We start from the raw sequence: 7,052 nt of genomic DNA, 5'->3' as shown, positions 1-7,052 counted from the left end.
CACTTTATTAGTGTCTAACGCGACCGACCGCGACGCGATATACATTGCTACATTCTTGGTACAATACAACCTTCTTGGAGAGCATTCTCCACAGACTACTCACTACAGAGCAAAAACAAATGATAAGTCAATTTGACCATGTTGGGAAAGTGTGTCTTTTGTACAGTGGGATCCATGAGTATTATCGTGCAAATTGTCCATGACTATTTTCATTAAAATTTCTCTTACATCCTATATGTTTTTTAAGCGATGGATTTTTATGTATGATGTTGCAGAAGTTGTCAACAGCTTGTTTTGAGTTTTCTTTTAATTCTTGAAGCTCTTATTAGGTCAAATAAAGTGCGTGAACATAGTGATGGACAATTTGCAGGGTAATACTCATGGATCCCACTGTACAACGTTCAACACTTAGTCCAGGGTCCTCCCAAAGTAGTCAAATCACGCAAACTGAAATTGTAACTAGCCAGCTTGGTCTTTGAGGTCTCTTTCTCTGCAACGTTTCTCAGGAATTTGAACTTCTGAACACACAAACGCACTACTTGCACATCCATGAGTAATTCCCCGCACGTTTCACATAACTAATAGTGATTACGAATACGAGATTTTGTTAAACAAAAATACCTAAATAGTTGACTTTCATATTTTAAACTACATTTTGAGTACAAGTGGTTTCTGTGGTGTAGTGGTATCGTGTGCGACAGGGGTCTTAAGATCGATTCCCAACCTCAACAGAAACTATTTCTGATGGCGAAATATAGATAGAAATTAGTAGAGGGACCTGCAGTAAAGTTGGCTACTCTCTGCTGATTCTCAAGAGCTACACGTATGTTGCCAAATTAACGATTTCTGGACTTAGAAAACTTTCAGGGCGGTCAAGTAACTTTTGGAGAAGTGTACATTTGCAAACCTAAAATAGCAAGAGAGCAAACGTCCATCTCAACAGTTGAATTAGTTCAGGCACCTCCCAACAGATGTCAGGCGCGTGATGTCCTCGTGCTTGCTAGACGAACAGCCAATGTAAAGTTTTTCCAAATTGTAATATGCATGCGCTTAACTTGGGCCTAATTTTGAGGGAGCAGAATTCAACTGGACCTAATTTTGAGAGGGGCAGAATCAAACCTGGGACTTAACTATGGGGGAAGAGACTCGAAAAGTTTTCCATCCCATAAAAAACAATGTCCAGGATTATTTGCTAAATAACTGTGATGTTTGCGAAATTACAAATATTATTACTCTTTATTACTTGTAAATTTTAATAAACGCGTGTTTTTTTTGGGTGGGGGTAAGTACCCCCTTGCCTATGATAATATGTGTGTTGTGTGTTTTATTTGATAGATAATCTGTTTCAGAGCACTATTAAGCAAGGGTCTTCGTTGGAAATACGTAATTTCCTGTGATAGCCGTTTGCCATTGCATCATAAATTGCAAATCGGTAAATGCGGGACCATGAAGTAATTTCTGTAACACCTTTATAGTTTTGCGTAATGTAGTATTTGATTTATTTTTAAATGTGAAGACACATTTCACGTTGAATGCTATTTGCCTTGTATTATATGATATGTGTTCTGCTCATGCATGCGCATGAATCCCAACGATGAAAACCAGTGCCTCTGAAACATGAAAAAAAAAAGTGCTCTGATGTTGGGTATAACAATTTTGAAAATCTTGTGACATCATGTTACGGATCAGCGTTAAATAGCAATGTCTGAAGAGAAGCAGACACAGAGAGAGACTGACAGACAGACAGAGAGAGAGAGAGAGAGAGAGAGAGAGAGAGAGAGAGAGAGAGAGAGAGAGAGAGAGAGAGAGAGAGAGAGAGAGAGAGAATAGAAATAAATAAAAGAAAAGAGAGAAAGAATATAAATAAATAGAAGAAAAGATAGAAAGAATAGAAATAAATAGAAGAAGAGAGAAAAAGTAAAAATAAATAAAAGAAAAGAGAGAAAGAGTAAAAATAAATAAAAGAAAAGAGAGAAAGAGTAAAAATAAATAAAAGAAAGATAAGAGAAAGAATAGAAATAAATAAAAGAAAAGAAGGAAAGGATATAAATAAATAAAATAAAAGAGAGAAAGAATGGAAATAAATAAGAGAAAAGAGGGAAATAATAGAAATAAATAAAATATAAGAGAGAAAGAATAGAAATAAGTAGAAGAGAGAGAGAAAGAGTAAAAATAAATAGAAGAAAATAGAGAGAATGGAAATTTATAAAAGAAAATAGAGAAAGAATATAAATAAATAAAAGAAAAGAGAAAAAGGATGGAAATAAATAAAAGAAAAGAGAGAAAGAATATAAATAAATAAAAGAAAAGAGAGAAAGAATGAAAAAAAAATAAAAGAAAAGAGAGATAGAATATAAATAAATAGAAGAAAAGAGAGAAAGAGTTAAATTAAATAAAAGAAAAGAGAGAAAGAATATAAATAAATAAAAGAAAAGAGAGAAAGAATGGAAATAAATAAAAGAAAAGAGAGAAAGAATATAAATAAATAGAAGAAAAGAGAGAAAGAATGGAAATAAAAGAAAAGAGAGACAGAATATAAATAAATAAAAGAAAAGAGAGAAAGAGTAGAAATAAATAGAAGAAAGGAGAGAAAGAGTTAAATTAAATAAAAGAAAAGAGAGAAAGAATGGAAATAAATAAAAGAAAAGAAGGAAAGGATATAAATAAATAAAAGAAAAGAGAGAAAGAATATAAATAAATAAAAGAAAAGAGAGAAAGAGTAGAAATAAATAGAAGAAAGGAGAGAAAGAGTTAAATTAAATAAAGGAAAGAGAGAAAGAAGAGAAAGAATAGAAATAAATAAAAGAAACGGAAAGGATAGAAATAAATAAAAGAAAAGAGAGAAAGAATGGAAATAATTAAGAGAAAAGAAGGAAAGGGAATTATCCAAAGCGATGAGATTTTGTACACGATATATTGTGATAAACCGATAATGAAGATCATTATTACCAGTGTGTTAAATGTTTTGACACATTTAGTTGAACATTTTTTTTTAAATGATAGAATTCTGCGAATCTCATGTATGAGCCGATCATCGTATTTCCTTTCGATCCAATTTCTATAACGGCAGTAGTTCTTCTCCTACAACGTTCTTCAAATCGCTTGTCCATCTTTTTTTGAGCTTTTTAGCTTGTCTACTCTGTGCAATGTTTTAATTTATTCAGCCAATGAGTAGGTGTTTTAGGTCCACTTTATGCATAATAAGGCTAATCAGGACTGGACCTACAGTTTTAAGTGGGATCCGAACCACTATGTGCCTCCACCAAGTATGGAACACTCTGTGCAATGCCTTGTGGGAACAAGAGTATACCGACAAGTACGGTAACAAGTGTGTGAGGCGAAAGCAAGCAAATAAGCTAATAACACACAACTAGTCTAAGTTCAACTGGAAAAATACGGCAGAAAATCTAGCCACGTGTGATGCAGGCATAAGTCTCGATCATGTCTCAATTTTTACAGAGGCCTGTCTCGTTCTCGTCTCAATTTCTATAAGACCTTATACTTTATAAAGTGACTGATCCCCACGTGACGTCATTTAAACGTGGCCGTTATGTATCCCGGATGGACCCGCCTGCATATATTCACCTTGGCCTCATCTGCAGAGACAAGGCGAATCCCCACATATACGAGAATAGGTGAAAGAGATTTACGCGATTTAATGACGTTATTTTTTGTTCATTCTTTCTTTCCTCTTGATATTTTGACCCTTCCATTCTCTGTATTTCCCATTTGGGTTGCTATGGGAACAGGTTGACGACAGAATTTCTTCTCTCTTTTCTTTTTTTAATTTTCTTTCGTCTTCAGCAATTTGGGACTTGAGATGCACGCGGCTTGAAAGAAAAGCTCTCTGATTGGATGTAGTTATCGACACCGTATAGTGCAAGTAAATATGACGATGTGGGATTCGAAGTATCTTAAAGGCAAAATGGTGCAACTTAGACTGAGCACGCTAAGGTTATTTTAATTACTATGTCAAATTAGGCATTTAAAATTTTATTTCATTAGGTAAATATTTATGTTCACAATAAAGGTTGCCGGCCCCCGTGGCGGAGTGGTTAACACATCCGGTTCGAATCCCTGTCTGGGCATGGACGTTTGTGAGTGTCCCGTCGTGGCCTTGTAATCAAGGGGTCCCGGGTTCGATACCCGGTGGAGGCACACAGTAGTTCGGATCACACTTTAAACTGTAGGTCCAGTCCTGATTAGCCTTGCTGTGCATAAAGTGGACTTAAAACACCAACTCAATTGTGAGTGTCCATTCATCAATTTCATCACATCATCACTCATCCCCATCTTCGCAAAAAGCAAAGTAAAATAAAGTAATTCAATCAATCAATCAAAATAAAGGTTGGTGATTCGCAGAAATTTTGCACAAAACAAGAATTCCGTGTTCTTCTTTATAATTGAAGCTTTTGAAGGATAATTTAATGGAAAGCTGGTAAGTAAATTGCATAAATCTTTTGTTTTCTACAGCCTGTACACAATGTCCGGTAACACCTTCCTCACTTTATTGTATAAAACTAAAAATTATATAACTTTAATACACATCATGTGAAAGAGAAACACAAATAGTTTTGTTTTTGTTAATTTACATCCAAAACTTGTAGTTCAAGCATTCACCGCTTTTGGCGTTACATGTCAAAAGGGTCACCTCTTTTCCAATAATGACCCAAAAATTCTTAATTGGTTAAAGCATTACCTATTACGTTCAGGGGCTATTCCTCCATGTAAGAAGTGAGGAACTTCCTACAGTTCATGTATACTTGCTTCCAGTTCTCTACTTTTTAGGAGCTTAATAATAATGCGCGTTATAAAAATTCATGAACTCAATGTACGTATAATTGACTAAGTTAGCTACTGTCAACAGTTGACTGCTGTCGCTCGCTCGCTCCAGCTGCAGCCCAAAGACGATGGACACACGCTTTGTTGCTCCGCCTTAGGAACCTCGCTGGTATCACTACAAACAGATGGGTGACTTTACACTGTGCCGTCTCGTCTCGAGTTGAAAATGTCTGTCTCGTTTACAGTCTCGTCTCGATTTTAAACTGCAATCTCGTTCTCGTCTTTACCACGGAAGATGTAGTCTCGGTCTCGTCTAAAATCTCTGTATCACACATGGAGCTAAGAAAGAAAATAAGAAAAAGTTTTCAAATATACTCAAGACATAATTGGTTCAACAACACTCACTGAATCTGAACAGACAGCCACGTGCTTGGTTCAGTCCAACTTTTCAAACTTTTGCATTTTAGTTTATTGACGGCTCACAACCACCTCTGCGACCGCTATCGAATGTTCCAGTTTCAAAGCCCCCTTTGTCAATTTCAAGTGATCAAAGAATCTTCAACGTCGCGATTAGCCGAACTACTTGTATGTGTGTGTGTGTGTGTGTGTGTGTGTGTGTATACTGTATGTAAACACGTGTAAGATAATTTTCTAAGTCGCCGAATATTTTTCAATTTCAGCACATATTTTAAATACCTTTAACGAACGTACATTATAATTATTTCCCACATTTGTGATTCAAATTCCAAATTAAAAGAAAAAAATATGTTTACAAATATATGCATTCGCCAACATTTTATTATTTTCTCTGTCCTGTATTTTATGGCTTCAAGTTGACCAATGGAGAAAGGATGCACTTTGTGTTTCTACCGACAGATGCCTGTGAAGCATTTTACGAACTTGTTCTACGAAACCCCGATTTTCCATTGCACCAAAGTTCGCACATGGGGTTCGACCGGAAATATCAACGGATAAAGACCAAAGCTGCCATAAATTATCAGGGATTCTGTGAATTATGCAAGCGATCATCGTTCCGTGTGTTTTAAAACTCGTCATCGCTCTCGAATTACCAGAAAACGTTGCGTCATAGCCATATACACACATACCTTGATTTACGAGTTGAAGTTAAACTCGTCTTTACATCTGCGATAAACCATTCTTTGTGAACGTATTGGATTTTCTGGATTTTGCATTCTCTACAATCGATGAGCTTTTGCGAAAACGGTTCATCTGTGTGGATGTCCTCTGAAGGGGCTCAGCTGACTTCAGGTTGGTAGAAAAATCAACTAATTGGCGCTATTTTTTCCCATTCTTAAGGTGATGCGGGAAGTTGAGAATTTTCCTTGTCAAGCCTGTGTAAGCTTACGGGGTAATTTTGGTCACGATTATCTTCAGAACAAATAGACAGAAAATTTTCAAATTTTACATGAGCAGTGAGAAAGGATGTTTCGAGAGAAACACTTTTTGATATTTTTATTTACTGCATGAACGCCACCAAAATTATTGAATATCGCATTTATAAAAACCTTTCTTGACATGGCAACCCTGCAGAGAGCTCATTGACTATCCGTGGGAGGGAGACCTCAGGCACTTGCGACCTGCATACGGCCGGTTTCAAGTATAAATAGCAGGGGAAGAAAGCACCGTGAATATCGAACGAGGTATTTTTCAAATTATAGATGGAAAATGGTCAGTGAAGAGCAATGGCTGCGCATTGTTTTAGAACACAGCTTTAGATTGCATAATATAAATGTGTTTCTAAACTCTAAAATTTGCCTGTAAAATGTACCTCATCAAGTACGATTCCACTAATTTTGATCCAGAAAATCCAGATTCATAAGTTGCCAATTGTGTCAATCTCTTACTTTCAAATTTAATGTAATACTGGCAGAATACATTTGAAGAAATTTTGCTATGCAAGATTACTACTTATAAATTTCCTGGGTTGTATTTTTTCATTATATGGTTCATGAATCATATAGTACAAAGAAAAAAATTATCTGCTTCTAAAGTGCCAACCTCTCGAATTGCTCACCTGGCTGTCGACTCAGACCTGATCTCAACACTGCGGAGGACGTCTTACATTTCGTTTTTTGTTCTAAGAGTGCTTCATCCTCATTTACGGTGCTATCATCTGCAAATAGGAGAACTACCAAGGTGGTAGCGATGAAGCAGGTAGATGTTGGTCGAAAGTCTCAACAACGTCGTCAACGTCTCTACCATCCGTGAGGGCTTCTTTTGTTTAAAGTTGGAGAGGGACACAAAGCCGC

The sequence above is a fragment of the Lepisma saccharinum genome, chromosome 14, assembly GCF_977018435.1.
Source record: "Lepisma saccharinum chromosome 14, izLepSacc3.1, whole genome shotgun sequence".
Lineage (NCBI taxonomy): Eukaryota > Metazoa > Arthropoda > Insecta > Zygentoma > Lepismatidae > Lepisma > Lepisma saccharinum.
Note: the sequence above shows the minus strand (reverse complement) of the source record.